Raw genomic sequence first — 18,355 nt, 5'->3', positions numbered from 1 at the left:
TCTGATGTTAACACTGAATTTTTATATTTTGTTAAGCTATGCTAAAACAAGTGAAATAACATTTGTTACGTCAATGGCCGTCAGGCCTTCTCTGCCCCTCTACCAGTGGGTTACAGCTAGAATATGAAGAATAAAATTACAATTACAATTACAATAGAAATCAAAGTACGAAAAGATTACCTGATTAATGAAAGCTAGCCAATTTATCATAGAAGTTAAGAACAGAAAATATTTTTTGTATTTACTGAATCACAAATTAAACCTAGAATAACAAAACTGTATAGTGATGAAATTACCGGATATTGAAATATTTTGTGATAGATTAAGAGAACTATTTACAAGAAACCATGTCTGAACGAGTCTCAATTACTGACCAAGTGCCTAGTAAGTTTGCGTTTGAATTCAGTTTTATTTCGACAGTCCCTGATGCTAGCAGGTAGTGAATTACAGAGTCTTGGCACGACTATTGTGAAAGAGGATGACCGAGGGAAAAATTAGGTTATTTAAAATAGACTGTAAGAGTACATTTTTAACAATCGAGCAATTTTTGCGACACCTTTCACAGCTTGGACAAAAAACCTAAAAGAAAAAGAAACAATTTCATCTATTCCAATAACATAAAATGGACTTCTTAAAACCTAACAGTTCGGTCCCTAATTATAATTTCTCTACCGAGTCTTAGGAACAACCCGTCCCGTATGCTAGCGCGCTGGTCTTCCATCCAGGCGGCCCGGATTCGATCCCCGGGCAGGTCGTGATTAAATTTGTGATATACAAAACAGACGTTGCATAGGGTTTCTCTAAGGGTTCTCCCGTTTCCCTATATCATTTCACCAACAATTTCCACCTCCCCCGTCATTTTACCTATCATCTGCAATCGCAAAAATAGACTGCGGTGAAGTCTTGGGGGTTGTACGGGTTTCCGATGCTGATACAGGAAAAGCCTGGGGCTCATCAGGCTAGTCGTATGCGGACGAAACCAGGCTGTGTCAGGGGCTGAGGCAGGATGACCCACATGTCAGCGTCGGCTGATTAGAAAGAGCTTGTTGCTCCGGGCCCCTGGGGCTTATTAAGCTACTCGTCCGCGAAACGGAACCTGGCTCTATGAGAGGCTGAGGCAGGTTGGCCCAACTGTCAGCGTCGACTGATTAGGAAGAGCTTGTTGCTCCGGGCCTCTGGGGCTTATTAAGCTACTCGTCCGCGAAACGAAACCTGGTTCTATCAGAGGCTGAGGCAGGTTGGCCTACCTGTCAGCGTCACGAATGGCACTCAGGGCACCTTTCGGACTTGGACAATCATCTCATATAAGGGCGCGCAATGGGCTAAACCGTGCCTAAGTGTACGGATACATCCCGGGTTCACCCCACGTCAAAGCCAAGACAAGCCAAGCCAAGCTTAGGAATAGCCTCTCTCTGTGAACAAGTCGATATTTACAGAGAGAAGTGAAGTAAACATCTGCTTCTAATGAATAACAAAAGATTGCCAAAAATTGTACATCAATACATAGGAAGGGATATGAGAAGGTCAAGAAGAAGATGGGAAGTGTGAAGTCGGAACAGGACTATGAGCCTAAATTATGATGATGATGATGATGATGATGATGATGATGATGATAATGATGATGATGAGTCTTAGGCCTCCTTTTTCACTCAACTAACATGTAATTGTTTTCTTTGTTTCGTTTTATGTTAATTTCTTATATTTTAACTCATGTTTCGTTATTATATTTCTAATTTTGTTGTTTTGTATGATTTATCAACTAAAAGGAATTCAATAGGCAGTTGTTTGTATTCTGCTGATATTCTTCAGACTGAGTTTTTTTTTGTTACTTCGATCGCTATAAGTATTATGTTAAATCTAAAATTGGACTCTAGTCTATATCATGCGACTGGAAGGAGAGTAGACTATGTGCGCACTGGGACTATCACAATTTGCTGTTCTTATAGTCTGGTAGCAAACGCAATAATGTTTATTCCTACTTCCATATGTGAACAATATGGTAGGCCTATATTAATTCTCGATGCGCCGTGCTCTTTGTATACAGGGACATCATTATATTTTTACTTCAATTTTTATTCTACCTGAGTTTTTAATGTACTTCACTCCCACCCCCTCTACTAGTAAAGTTCCAACCGTCCTCCACACAGAACCAAGGCCACGTATGCAGTCAGAGTCGTCTTACGGTCATAGTAAACAGTACTGAGTTAGTGAGTATAGTACATTCCAGAAATATGTTCGCGTTTTCCAGTGACGAAAGAGCTTTCAATATTGAATCATATTTTCGCACAGGTACTGTCGTCCGCTTGCCTACGTCGCATCCCGGTTTCCCCACCCGCTTCTGTATAGGCTACTGGCTGGGCTGTCTTAGCTCTTTTCTGAAAACATTAATTTCTGTTAGAAATTGGACGTCTACGTAATATTATACAACTGCTTGAAATAACTTAAAAGGGTCTCGTTAAGTAATTAACTGTCACGTGATTTTCCCCCTTTCTACGACCCTGTGACAAAACCACTTGGACGGACAGTAGATAGCATGTCTGAGTAATTTTATCTTTTTGGATCGAGCAGAAGTGAAGATTGAGTTTACAGTACGTATAAGATACTCTTTTATAGAGTAGGTACCGGTACAGAATTATTCCAACATGAGTTACTAGTACGAAGGACGAAACTGGTAATTGGAATTAGGTATAATAGCCTATAGTACGATAATATGCACAAAAGAACTGAAGCCTGTATCGAAATGAACGGCTACTATTTTCAAAAATGTGTTTACATATCCATAATATGATTATTTTTCAATTTAACTTCAATCTCTAGGTATATTGTACGCTAATGTGATGGAGACAGTATCCTAATATACACTGCATAATGAATACGTCTGAATGGATAGCTCAGTTCGTGAGTAAAAATACTTATTGTTAATACAGTACTGCATTTTGATTAAACAAAAACCTAATGAAAATTATCAAACTCAAAATCGCGATATTTCCTAGTTTACTTAAATGGATGAACTACTTTTCTTCCCTCCTATACCTAGTAAAGTGATTTGTTTGTATTTTATGCCAGTATAATCGAATTCCAGTCGTGGAAGGGGGTAGCAAACGGTGTTTCCAGTTCTCAACCGTTAACCCAAAGGTATAACGAGGTTAATATTAGAAATGTTAGTAAAAATAAAATGATGTCCCTGTATAATTTTAATATTGGATATAAAATTTGTTCCCATTGTCAATTCATTGTAATTACTTGTCTTTAAAGTATGTGCAAATTTTGTCTACATTTTAGGAGAATTAGTATACATGGCGACAATCACATGCGTCTTCTAATAACGTCGCAATATTATTGTAATTACATAACGATATTATTATAATTATAATTATTTCTCAACTGTTCAGTTTGACACAAGCGTTAGTTTGAAATACAAAACGTAACACAAAACAAAAGAGAGTTGGCATAGATCCAATATCGATGAGAGGGAAACAAACGTCCACTTTCCTTAACGGAAATTGAACGCGAGACTACTATGGTCACGTACACTAGGACTGTTTTAAAGTAAATTGACTTTTCTAATACAGTGAATCTCAATTCCTTTCTAACCAATGCAAAATAGGATGCCAGTAAATCTTGTGCAGGAATTGTACTGAACTTATTATCTATTGGAATTAAGGTGCCATCAACGTAAACTCTAGCATTCTCTGTTGGCGTTAGGTACCATTTACAGTGAATGTAAAAAGTCACCATACACCTACTAAAATAACATAACTATATCTTAAAGAAAGAAGTGTTTTGTAACCTCAGTATGATAATTTATAATAAATAGAATACGTTGAGGGATAGATGCAAACATAAAACAACATATAAAAAAGAAAGAAAAATAATTCTAGTCCGAATTCCGTTAAAGAAAATAGAAACGTAAAGAAACATTTCAAATCAATGCGCGAAAAGTCTTCATATCCCTGAAACAGCTGAACCTCTGCTATGGGTAGGAGGTGGGGCTAAGGTCTGGTATTGTACACCCAGATACACCTGTGTACCAGTGCAGGCAGCATTTGTGTTCTTTGTTGAAGTAATACAGCAATATGAAGTGCAAACGATGTGTAACGACAGAAGAGGAGGGAAGAATTATAATTAATTTTCGTAATCAATGTAAGTCTATCTCCGAAATATAAAAAATTGTAGGAAGTCCTAGAGCAGACCTGCAGAACTGTAGCTTCTCAAAGCGACTGCCTTCGTACCCCTTCTACCCCACCCTACAACTTCTACCAGTGTGGTCATAGCGTTCTAGGAAAGTAAAAATAAACTCACATATCAGCAGGGGCGGCTTTCGAAGAGGGGCTGCGGAGCTGCAGCACCCCCAGACATTTGTGGCTCTTGTCTCGATTTATGTTGTGAAATACATTTATTATACAGTCTCTATTCAGCGGCTCGAATTTTTAAAAAAATTTCGCTCTCAATGACATGCACGCAATCGTTAGTGAAGTCACTTCTTCCCCCGGTGCTGCCAGAGCGAAACCAGAGACAAGGACTATAGAGTGAAGCCACTTCCTTCCCTGGAGCTGCCAGTCTCGTCTCGAATGCTTTGCGCGTTAGTTTTACCCCTCCTCCCTGCTGCCCCTTGCCGTGAATCCAGAGTTTCCAGGCGCTGCAAAATTTGCAGCAGTTTGTCGGTAGCGCGCAGTTTTAAATACATTTTCTTTAATGTTGTGAGTATAACAAGTGCAACAATGTCTAATTCTCTACAATATTTACAGTCTATTCACTTCAGTAACCTTAACAATTCAGGAGAAATGTGAAATTAAGTGCCCATCAGTTGAATATCTTAATGGAAAGAGCCGCTAAACGTAATACAAAGGCTCGACTATTTTTTGCTAATTTATCCAGTATCCCTGCTTTCTTCTCGCGATATCCACACAGTCTGTATTAGATTAATGTGTTTCAAAGACAATTCCATCAGCTGGGGTAACAAGATGGATTTAAAATAAGAACAGTAAATGTTGTTCATGAGAAGAAGGAGCCATTGCTAGAATGTTTTCAAACCATAATGGAATGTGAAACATCTAACAACATCACAATAAATGAGGCAAGCGCCCTGGTGCGTACTCTTGAGTATCCTGAATTCAATTTCTGACTCAGTTACTTTTTTCATTTATTGATGTATCATGTATATATATATATATATATATATATATATATATATATATATATATATATATATATTATACAACCAACTACAACATCGCCAGTTAGATATTTCTAAGGTTCAAATCTGCATATAAAAAATTAAATAATGGTTTATTTAACGACACTCGCAACAGCAGGGATTATATCAGCGTCCCCGGTGTGCCGGAATTTTGTCCGCAGGATTCTTTTAAATGCCAGTAAATCTACTAACATGAGCCTGTCTCATTTAAACACAACTTACAAGATAAGGCGCATGGAACTAATCTTTTAATAAAGTAAGTTGCTTGGTTTATTTTTGTATGCAGCCCCCCTTAATTCAATACCCACAAGCCGCCACTGCATATCAGTGCTCCGAAAGTAGCTAGTGAGTTGAATCATGAAATTCACTTACATGTCAGTACTTCAACAGTAAGAAACTACCTAAGAAATAACAATTTTCACTGTAGAATAGCACGTAGAGAATGTTATGTTAATGAATGAAATAGAAAAAAAGAGATTCTTGTTTACTGAAATGCATATAAATATGACACAGGAGTTTTGAGATAGAGTGATATTTACCGATGAAAGGAAGTTTAATGTATTTTCGTCGGATAGAAGACTCTAGTGTGGAGGGGAAAAAACACAGAGCTACAGAAAAAGAATCTGAAACCCACTGTGAAACATGGTGGTGGCTCTGTTCTTGTTTGGGGTGTATGAGCTCTGCTGGAGTTGGATACTTGCATATTATTGATGATATTATGTTCAGTGTCAATATATCAATATATTGAAAGCTTTTACTACTATTATCATCGTTATTATTAACTTATTATTATTATTATTATTATTATTATTATTATTATTATTATTATTATTATTATTACATTTTTCTGAATTGGTTTTATTTATATTTGCTATGTATTTTTATACTGGTTGAGTGGAAGAGAAGTTCTTATGGTCTTCACTCTTCCAGTATCAGTAAAAGTAAATTAAATAAATAAATGACCAAATCATTTTAATTGTAGGGGAGGTCATCGTAGCATCAATATTTATCAGTAGAATGCATTTTCAACAGTCTTCGAGGTCTAGTTTTGAATCATCAATAGAACGTCAACTGCAACACAAACAAGATGCAAGTATTCCCTCATAGTACCTCTGCCACGCGCCAAATAATGATGAAACGAAACGAGAAGGAGAACGGAAAAATTGTTAAAATACGTACATTTAAATGTGAGCATTCACAATTAACGAGAAACTTGCCGGAGCCCGGGAACGTGAGACTTGGGCAAGATTTAAATTTGCCTCTCTCGTTTTCGATGACGCCATACTGAATTCTTTCTGTTGTCATAATAAAACTATTTTGTCGTCGTCGTATATTTTGTAGCAAGGAGGCCGTGACAATTTCTTCTTCTTCCATCGTTTCTAACAAACTTAGAAATTCAGTGGAATCACCTTCAAATGCCACGTGTATATATACACATACGTGACCAGACTGAATTCTTAAATATTCCGTGTCATAGATTTTGAAACTGGTTTGCATCTGTTCCTGTTGACTGATTTGTACTCATGAGAGAATGCCGTTGGTCAAATAATTATAAACAAATAGATTTCCTGTCGGTAGTTTCTTTGAGATTTCTTTGCACCTAACCTGCTTTAGATTTTCGAAAACTTTCCTCCTAACATCGCCTACGGAAACATAAATTTATAGCATTTAAGTAATGAACCTTGAGAGTCACTATTAATTTCAATTCAAAATGAACACAACGAGTGACGTCCTTAATTTAACAGTACATAAATAAATAATCAATATACAGTTGATAATAATGAACTTACTCGAAAGTTTGTACATTCTATAATTCTTAATATTGGCTTTGTTGAAATGTGGTTTAATATTGGAATGACGAGTAGAAATAAATTGGACAGGACACAGTAAACAAGCAAATCTTTCGACTTCAATAACAAATTAATCATATTCCCATTTCCTTTGGAAGTAGTATTTCTTCACGCGTTTAGATTTTGCCATGTTCCAGTTCTCTTTAAACTGCAGTACGCGTATTGTATATATATTTGGCTGGAGTGCGTTACAATGAAGAATGACAGCATTGACATCCGGTCATATAGCTATCACTCACTTATCAACGTACAATTTATCATCCCATTAGTAGTAAAATCAGTTAAGACCAGTAATGCAAGTTTTGTAAAAACAGAAATTAAAACTTTATTAATGCACGAAAAATCATAATAAATTCTTCAAATAAGGTAATTGGTTTGTTGTCTGCATGCAACAATTCGGACTTATTTCATTTTAGTAGAATACAGAGCACGGAAAGGTAAGTCGGGAACTGTACTTAACTTATTTTACACAAAAAGTGGACTTTACTAGTAATAGAACGATATATACATAGGCAGACCTTCTTACATTATATGCACACATACATTTTAAAATTTATTTTACATGTATTTTAACTTATTTATTTCCCTCATTCATTTTTCTCTTACTTTCTAAAGGTATGTTCCTAAGGATTTTATTATCTGTTCATTTGTAATTCTTGATAGCGTATTGAATACCTGCCGCCGCGAGAATGAATGTTGATGCAGCCGAGAGTAACTAGAACGCCATGACCGTACTGGTAGAAAAGGTGGGTGGGGTAAGAAGGGGTAGTAAAGCAATCGCTCTTAGGAGCTACAGTTCTGCAGGTCTGTTATTGACTTACATATCGATATGTTCAGTCGTTTACGTTCTCGGTTTATTGTGAATAAGAAATCTTCACGTTCATGTCCTTCGCCTTCCGTTCTCTTCCTGGTTGTTGCTCTCGGTTTATTGAGGGTCAGCCGTAACATTTTTACACCTTTACAATGTCTTGTCTTGTCTTTTCGAGAGCTGGATCGGGGACGGTCCATACACTTACTCTCCAGTCCGCATTTCACGAGAAGATCCGAGCAAGCAATGCGTATTTTCCCCCCACTCTTATAACCTATCCCCGACACGGTAACGGCCGGCCATTGACTGAGCCTTGCTTATCCCAGCCGGCCAATAACACCACTCCCATCCACCTGCTCCTTCAAGGACGCTGAGTTACTGGCTTACTCTCTCCTCTTACCCAGCAAGGACCATACACACCTCGCAGGGATCCTCTCCTGAAATTTGGACAGGATGTAGGCACTTTTTGGCCCGTTGCACCTTTAGAGTTACTATGGACAACGTTTTCATATTGTCTGTGTGCTATAGAGCTGTTCAAGGACACTATATTGTTCGCCCATTTGTATGGTACTGAATAGGACAGTCCCAGTTCATTTGGACTAGCTCGCTCGGAAAGTCCATTGGGAGTTCCAGGCGCGTGGACGGTATGTACAGTTTGGAACCCAAATAGGCTCAGAAACTCGCTCCCCCGTAAGCTTTTTTGTCCCATTTACTGGCACTATTGTAAAGTCTACCACAAATCGCTCCAGATTTAACAGAAATTCGGGTTTTCTATATGCACTAATTCAACAAAGCAACATTGTTTCTATTGATTAATGTATTTATTTTAAAATGTACTAAATAAAATAAGAATAATAGAATTAATTGACAAAATCGAAAATAATAAAGTAAATTACTTTATAATTTCAATCCCCATATTGAGTAAAAATCAAACAAAGGGATATTTTTGTTAATAAAGGACTTTGAGGTAATAACGCCATATGCCCATACTACAATAGTAGTAAATACAATGGTATCTGAAAAAAATGTGTTTTTTTTTTCAGTTGCCACATTATTTTATTTTATAACTTAAATATGCCTATGAAGAAGAAATAATAACAAAAGAAGAAATGTATTTAAAATTAAGATATCCCTTGTGGTAAGTAATAACAGATGTGCTCATAATATATTAACTGCAAATTACACTGAGATTTCATAAACAAGAAGAAAATGAGTAGTTTTTTTTTTAAGTCTGCTTCTAAACTGTTAAATTTTAATAAGGAGATACTGAGCAGAAGAAGGCTAATAATCTATGATTAGAGTGAATTTTCCCTTTGAAAAGTCCTTTTAAAATTAAGTACCGGTACTTTTAACTTAACTGATAATTACGAGTGATAAAGGGGCATTAAAAATTACGTATTTTGAAATATGAAATTGATAATTGATAATTTTTTTAAAAACATTTTTATATAGGAAACTATATGTATTGTACACCATAATTTTAATGAAAATAACTACATTATAAAATTTATGTTTATAAATTGTACGATTTATACAATTCTAATTTCTTTAATTTTAATTCAACATGTTCACAAATAATAGCACAATGTAATTAGGTAATATCTTTTAATTCGATACTTTAGGATCCATAATTAGATTAAGTCATCAACATAATGTTCATTATAAATAACAATAATTAGGACCTCAGTATGTTTTAATTAAAGCGAAAACGTTGGTCCAAATACAGTAATGTACAGACCTGGACGTAAGATTATTGGTACATCTATAGCATAGACCTACTAGATGTTAGTCGCGTGGGATGAGCAGACGGTCATAGAAACAAAGGAGAAACAGTATACTCCAACGAATAAAAATTAATTAAAGTATGGTTTATTTAACGACGCGCAACTGCAGAGGTTATATCAGCATCGCCTGTGTGCCGGAATTTTGTCCCGCAGGAGTTCTTTTACATACAAGTAAAGGCTGGTTCACAATAAACCGGGAAGGGAAACGACAACGAGAACGAGAACGGAAATATTGTTAAAATTAATATATTTAAATGTGAGCATTCACAATTAATTTTCACGTTCCCGTTCCCGGACTTCGGTAAGCTTCTCGTTAATTGTGAATGCTCACATTTAAATATATTAATTTTTAACAATATTTCCGTTGTCGTTGTCGTTTCCGTTCCTGGTTTATTGTGAATCAGTCTTAAATCTACTGACATAAGCCTGTTGCATTTAAACACACTTAAATGCCATCGACCTGGGCCGGAATCGAACCCGCAACTTGTGCATAGAAGGCCAGCGTTATACCAACTACGCTACCCAGGCCGACCCAACGAATAAATATTAAGTAAAATATTGTGAAGGAACTGGACAATAAGCAATTCAGTGCTAAGTTTGTTGTTCAGTTAGAAGAGAACGAAAACCCAAATAAATAGGCCCATTGTAATACTAATATAATACGAGTAAAATAAGAAGAATATTGCATTAACGGAAAATAAGGATGCTGCAGACATCCATTGCACGCCACAAACAAAACCGGGCGGCAAATTGACTTTTCCAGAGAGTTGTGTAAAATTGAAGAAAATCAAAAAAGAAAGTCCTACTGTAAGACATTTCCAAATGATCAACGTTTGAAGTTCTATAAGTATAGACACATCCTTCTTTTCATGGTACAATCATTTATAGGATATAGGAGAGGGAACCAATCGTAATCCATTTCGAAAATGAGTGTACAGTGACTTTTGAGAAAGTAGACTAGATAAGTTATATACAAAATTCATTTAAATTATTCATATATTGCTCTCTAAATATGTAGATATCTAAGTAAGACATGTAAAGATTTAATATTATTTCAAGTTATGTATCCTAACAGGGTTGTGCAACTTAGCCTTGACTACCTATTTTAGGAACAATATGTGTGTGTATGTGTGTGTGTGTATCCAATGCCCACCCACTTCACTTGCATGATTCGGGTTCCGCATACTGCGGATGTTATGTTTTTTTATTTAACGACGCTCGCAACTGCAGACGTTATATCAGCGTCGCCGTATGTGCCGGAATTTTGTCCCGCAGGAGTTCTTTTACATGCCAGTAAATCTATTGACACTTAAATGCCATCGACCTGGCTCGGGATCGAAACCGCAACCTTGGGCATAGAAGGCCAGTGCTATACCAACTCGCCAACCAGGTCGACCATACTGCGGATAGATGGCAGAACTGTGACCCATTTTCTAGTTGTACACCACTTCGGCGGGTCACACTGTACATGATGTGTATCTGTAGAGAGTTATGTCGTGTACTAGGGTGAGGGTATGTGTAAGTGTAGTGTCTGGAATGAGTGATGATGATGATGAGGAAGAGAGAAGGGGAAACCTGATGCGGGCACGTAGTCTACTCCTGCCGAATAGCACCAAGGGGGCCGCCAGGCTTAACGTCCCCATCCCACGGACGAATCACTATCAACAGTGATATATGCCTTCTCTTCATATGCACCGCAGAGAGATTTTTTTAGTAGGTTATTTTACGACGCTTTATCAACATCTTAGGTTATTTAGCGTATGAATGAGATGAAGGTGATAATGCCGGTGAAAGGAGTCCGGGGTCCAGCACCGAAAGTTATACTCTATTTTTTTTCATGGAGTGCAGTTTCATAGAAAGGACTTTGCCGACAGACCTTCTACTGCCCCCTACTAATTGGTTGTCATAAATAAATGTCTTCCTTACTATGACGGAAATCTAGTCTTCTCTTGTTAGTAACCAATCACGACCCTCGTTCAGAAGAATTGACAGGTGCCCGTCAAATCCACGTGGAGGCAGAGTTGCCGTATCTTTTCCGAATTCCAAGAATCCCGTCAGTTTCACTGCATAATTTCGAAGGTCATCAGGATTGTGACAACTGTGCAATGTTGGGACGAGGGGACAGCATGGAATTGTCAAAGTTGTTTGTGTAGAAAGTCATAATTCTGTAAATGGGTGTTCAAAGGAGCCACCGAACTGCACTCCTTGAAATAAAATAAGGTATATCCAGCATTTGCTCATATTGGGTTGGGGGAAAACCCCGGAAAAAACCTCAACCAGGTAACTTGCCCCGACCGGGAATCGAACCCGGGCCACCTGGTTTCGCCGCAGACGCGCTGACCGTGCAGAGAGATTTGGGATTTAACCCAGGCATATTGGTGCACAATCTAGTGATTAGAAGTTGTGCACCGCCATCTTTCCTAGTCCCGAGGTAGACATTTTACATGAAAATTTCTGACTCCGCCTGGAATCGAACCCGGGCCGGCTAGTCTGGAGGTAGACACGCTACCACAGAGTTAGCTAACTCGGCGGACTAAAAACAATATGTACTCTACTAGAATTGGTTCTTCGCTGTTATCCGCCAACACTGTATCAGAATCGCCGAGTAGAACTGTTGTTCGTCTGTTCTTCCGATAGAAAGTACTCAACACATTGTTTTCTATTTCCCTTAGTTGACGATGGATTACACAACTTCTCTTGTATCTAATTTTAACAACTCGAGTAAAATAAACTCAACACCGGCAAATAATAAAAATATCGGACTGAAATTAAACTTTTAGCTTCTACACAATGAGAATACGTGTACGCAAGCAAGAACTTGTATTGAATGAAGCACGTGGCCACAAACTTTACACTATCGCTCATCCTAAAAAATTTCGCTTTCATTACTGAAGTTGACTTTAATGTGGCAACGTGGATAATTCCATTTCTGAGGACACGACACATGTAAAGTGTGATTTATTATTATCGACGATATTATCATTGCGAAAATGATGGCCTGGAAAGTGTATTTTGAACATGGACGAGAATTTACTGTACCTATAGGATATCTTTTCTGGCTATCAAACAATACAATTATAATAAAGTTGCAATCGTTTATGAACAGGTGTCTGAGGAAGATTTTAAATATCTACTGGCCAATGATAATAAGTAACGAAAATTTATGGAGACTGACAGAAGAAGAACCAATAAAGATTCAAATTAAAAGACGGAAATGGAAGTGGATAGGACATACTCTGAGAAAACATAATGAGGCTATAGAAAGACAAGCATTGGAATGGAATCCCCAAGGAGCTAGGAAGGTGGGGCGACCAAGAGGGACATGGAGGAGAACGGTTAATGAAGAGGTGGGAAAGTCTGGAGAGAAGTGAAGGCTACGGCAGCAAATCGTGTCCGTTGGAAGGTTCTCACTGAGGCCCTATGCTCCACATAAGGAGTGAAAGGATATACTACTACTACTACTACTACTACTACTACTACTACTACTACTACTACTACTACTACTGCTACTATACTACTACTACTACTACTGCTACTACTACTAAGATATCTTTTGCTCAAGGTTCTCTGAACTACCGTAGAAAATGGTTCGTTTGTATAATGTAAATCTGCAAAAAGAGCTCTGAGCTTTTTTCCCCTTCTACAGGAAATTTATTTTATTTTACTTTAGTAGGTTATTTTACGACACTTTATCAACAGCTTAGGTTATTTAGCGTCTGAATGAGATGAAGGTGATAATGCCGGTGAAGTGAGTCCGGGGTCCAGCACCGACAGTTACCCAGCATTTGCTCATATTGGGTTGACGGAGAACCCCAGAAAAAACCTCAACCAGGTAACTTGCCCCGACCAGGAATCGAACCCGGGCCACCTGGTTTCGCAGCCAGACGCGCTAACCGTTACTCCACAGGTGTGGACTTCTACATGAAAACATGCACATGATTTGTTATCTAAAGAAACTTAACGTCTTCGGCAGAGTTCAAACAAGAATCCTAGCCTTTATTTTCAAGCATTCCCAAATTCCCAGATTACCTAACGGGGCTGGACTTGTCCATCTGGCTAGCCCGGCGTCCAGTCCGACGGATATTTCCATCAGTAATTGAATAACTTATATTCAGACTGAAGGTGGTAAACATACCCCATCCTCAACAACTCTCAAAGCCAGAAATACACATTCCTACTCCGCCCTTAGAGTACTCACACTTGCTCACATTATGCCCCGAGTCGCTCGGGTCATATTTTATTAGTCACTTAGCAACTAATTGTCTAATCTAAGTAAAGATCTCATCCTGCCTCATCCAAATTAAAGCATTCACAAATCGGAACCTTGTGCTTCGCGTTGCCTTGTGTACTTCCCGGCGAACTTCCTCGATCGTCACTCGTCTAGTCTAAGAGCTCGGATGTCTTTTCTAGCGAGAATAGCGACGCCCTCACACAACTGACTCTAACCAGACTTTTAAGATTCTAGGCGACTCTGCCTTGCTGCAGTCCAGTCTTGCTGCTGATCGTGCTTGTGACATTCCTCCCCCTTACGTGATAGCTATTAGGTTAGGTAAGTTTTGTACTTCTTCCATTAAAAATTCTCTAAGTTTAATCAACGAAACGATGAGACAAGTGGCCAACAGGCTTAGAGTTCACATAATTCCTCCTCAAAGCCCCGAATTTCCTTGCAAGAATGCGGGATCGCGTACCTTTTAATTGTTTCCTCTCCAGTTTCCTCTTTCTTCCATTGCAGTCATTTACGAGTTCCAATGGATTTCAACTCGCGAATCTCGGACCTAATGGCAACTATTGTTTCCAGCCTATCATGAAGGACAACAGATAGAAAATTACGTCTGTTATTATTGATCAATCTTAACTATTTCAGAAATGAATTAATTCTATTATTGATAATTAATCAATTATTTATTTATCTTGATTACATAACTCTTAACACTATATCACTTAGGAATACTATATATATATATATATATATATATATATATATATATATATATATATATATATATATATATATATGAGCCGTTCAGAGCAGAAGTGGTTAAGTCAAGAATGGGTAATGGGGTTTAAAGTAAACATTCTCTAAAATACAGCACAAAGTAGCAATTAATATTCAATTTATTTAAACTATTAGTAGTCAGTGGATAGCAAGAATGACATATTAACTGCTACTTTGCGCTGCGTTTTACAGAATTTTTACTTTAAACCTCATTACCCATTCTTGACTTACACCACTTCTGCTCTGAACGGCTCAAATAACACTTTCACGTGTTAATTTTAACTAAATTTATAAATACCTAGTTGACTGGTTTCGGCTTGGGAGCCATCTTCAGAACTGCGAAGTCATTGCGTAACGTGTTTCAAATAATCTGCCTGTCTGTCCGATGTAGATGTTTGCAGCTATTGCATGTGAGGTTGTATTTGTTTGTTGTGTTGTTTGTGTGTTGAGATGCTTTTGTAGAGCGTTTTGTGTTCTGTATGCGATGTATAGTTTAATTTCTTGAATGAAGATGCGATCTTGTGAGTGCTTTGTTTTCGTATGTTAATGTGATATATTTTTTGTGTTCTTGTGTTTATGTTGTGTTTCTATGTTTCTTGTAATTGTGTTTTGTCTTTTTTATTATGTTGTCTATTATGTTGGGCTTATATCCATTTTCTTGTGCTATGTATTTGATGGTATTTATTTCTTCTTTGTAGTCTCGCTGGCTCATTGGTTTGTTGAGTAGTCTGTGTACTATGGCTCGAAATGCAGCATGTTTGTGTTATGTATGTGTGTGTTTGTTGTGGGTTTTCTGTAGATTTTGAAGGTGTGTCTATTATCTACTTTTCGATGGCCCAGAACCAGACTGTACCAAGTCCATTTTACTATTTTTTTTTCAGGAGAGCTTTTTTAATTTCCCGACATTCAAAGCTTCATGAAAAAATTTGGAATAGCTTCATAGCAACCTTATGGAGAGGAATATTTATAATTTTGTCCGATTCATATATGCAGACAAGAACTGGAACACAATGAAACACAGATTTCTTTCTTATAAAAAGTTGGACTTAGAACAGTCTGGTTCTCAGCCATCGTTTTGTTATTGTGATGTCTAGGAAGTTTATAGATTTGTTGTTTTCGATTTCTAATGTATAATTTAGCTTTGGGTGTATTTTGTTTATGTGTTAATGTAGGTTATGAATCTATCTTTTGTTTCCTTTGTATAGTGTTAATATGTCGTCTACGTATCTGTGCCAATATATACTGTTTTGTATTTGTTGTATTTGTTTAGTAAGTATGTCTGTTCTGTATTGTGTATTATTATTTCTGCTAATAAGCTGGAAATATTCATACAATTTAGACGGTGCGCTAGCTTTGTTTCGGTTTTGCTAAAGAAAGAGTATTTTATTCTTTTATTATTCGATACACTTCTCTGTTTTCCTGATTTAGCAACAATAAATTTATGCAGAAGTATCTAGTGTGGGTACTTTTTGAAAAGTTCTTCATGAGCATTATTGGAAAATATAAAAATATATTGGGTATTCCATTTAGAATAAGAGAGTTGGAGTTCTTAGTATTCGGCTTTCATACGAAAGAAGGAAATAATCATCGGTGTCGCTGATACTAAAAGCGTTTGTTCTTCTTGTAAACAAAAGTAGCAGCAGAGCGAAGTTATCGATACTGGTCGGATTGTTTGTTCGTGTAAATGTGACCCATATGATAAAATGCATGTAGTAAACTGTCGGCTGAGTAATTGGCGAGAAACTGCCCCACCCTTCTTTAACGGTTTACATGAACATCTGATTACACTGAACAAGAAATTTTTACGTTTTGTCTTCCTCCGAAACATAAATAGGTGAAAATTACTAATATGTGTGCCCCTAAATCTGAATGTAAAATCCAAATTGCCCCATAACGTACCATTTTCAGGGGAAAATGAAATGAATTTTTTATGATAAAACTTATTTGTTTTTTTAATTTTTCGCTGCTACTGAAAAAATTACAACACACCAGGGATTCAAAATTGTTCATAATACTTGCAAAATGTGTACTGGATACAAAAATGATGTTACATAGTTTAAACACAACAACAATAAAATATTTCATGCATATAATGAGAAAAATCTCATAATTTGAACTTACATATAAAATAATTTTCTGGATGACTTCTGTTTATAATTAGACCCGGAACTGTATTTTACAAGGAACCAACAATAGTCTGCAAGCATGATGGATGATGATCTTCCTTTATATCGCCTTTCCATTTCAGATATTTCTTGATGAAATCTTTCCCCATGCTCGTCGTTTACCGCTCCAAAGTTAGGAGGAAAGAAATCCAAATGAGAATGTAAAAAGTGTATTATGAGAGACATATTACACTCCATTTTGTCACATGCACTTAACATGATTTCCACAACAAGTTCTATGTAGTCCTCTGTCCTAGAATTTCCAAGGAGATTTGAGTAAACTTCTTTGAAAGCGCGCCATGCCATTCTTTCTGTAACGCAAAGTTTTTCCTCAAACAAAGGGTTAGCCATAACTTTGTGAATTTGTGGACCGATGAAAATGCCCTCTTTTAATTTTTCTTCACTCAAACTGGTAAACTTTTCCTTTAAATACTGAAAACCACATCCTTGTTTGTTCATTGCAAGACCTCACTTTGAACTGTTATGAAATTTACTTAATAGAAGGGACCAATATCTGTTTATTTCATAGAAGTACAAAATAACATGCCAATAACCATAATAAACCGTAAATAAGTCATAAACTCATAAAATTCATTAGCTTTTGTTTTGGTTTATACCCCTAACCAGCGCCAGATGTTTCTTGGGGGAGCGCTTATCGAAAAGTGAAATCATAGTATATATTAAAAACCTTACGTGATACAAAGTGCATTTTCGGATTTAGCGGACATCAAACCATAGGGGACACATTGTTTTAAGTCGGAGCAAAATTCTTGTTGTTCAGTGTTATCTGGTATTTGACTCTCGCTTCAGTCAGAAGAACAATATTGTTGTCAGATGTGTTCATGGTACTTCTTCACAAGAAGAAACAGCGTTCAGAATTGCACTCAGTGGACAATAAACATAACGTCTTGAGGTATTTTAAGATGGCGAATGTAAGATAAAATATGGAGATTTTCTTAGTACACTATTCTGAATTGTGAGTGGAGCGTAGAAGTGCAATTTCCTCGATCGAATTTACACTGACCGTGTTTTAATGCTGCATACCAAACAAGAGACTTGTGAAAACAGCACACAAAGAGAATCTCATTCTTGTTACACGTAATATAACAGAGGAAAGAATTAAAGTCACGTGCAAGGAGCTCTGTGAAGCTGCTGATGAAGTCTTTGTGTGGCCTGCAGCTTTTAAACCAACATCCGGCAATATCGATTGGCAGGAAGTTGCTACTCCGACAGATTTCCCTTAAAACTGAAACTCGTGGTTACCTTTCCGGCGTGGCGAAGCCCAGGGGCGGCCTAGTGAGACGGGGCGAATCCACGCGCCATCTGCATGCCAGGACCTGCAACAATACAGCATGATAACATCAAGCTCAGTCCGTCTGCTTTTGTCAGGAAGGACAGAATTAGCCAGTTTTGATATTCGCATTGGGAAGGACACAACTTCAACTCTGTGTTGAACTCACGGATATGATTTCTAATACTCTTTGGGAGAATACGGCGGTCTATGTCATCTTAGGTGGAGGTCCGGCGCCGTTCACACATCACGTCGTGGAAGATG

General features: G+C 37.3%; 1 protein-coding gene across 13 annotated transcripts in view; it reads right to left on the bottom strand.

Annotated features, from left to right (window-relative positions):
- pHCl-1 (pH-sensitive chloride channel 1) overlaps nucleotides 1–18,355 on the bottom strand; it is a 481,286-nt gene that overhangs the window by 138,686 nt on the left and 324,245 nt on the right. For all 13 annotated transcript variants that reach the window (XM_069820430.1, XM_069820428.1, XM_069820431.1 and 10 more), the window contains exon 2: nucleotides 18,064–18,137. The gene's annotated coding sequence lies outside the window, so the exon portion shown is untranslated. The remainder of the gene's footprint in view (nucleotides 1–18,063; nucleotides 18,138–18,355) is intronic.

This window comes from Periplaneta americana, chromosome 3 (genome assembly GCF_040183065.1).
Source record: "Periplaneta americana isolate PAMFEO1 chromosome 3, P.americana_PAMFEO1_priV1, whole genome shotgun sequence".
Lineage (NCBI taxonomy): Eukaryota > Metazoa > Arthropoda > Insecta > Blattodea > Blattidae > Periplaneta > Periplaneta americana.
This window is presented reverse-complemented; position numbering and strand designations above follow the sequence as displayed.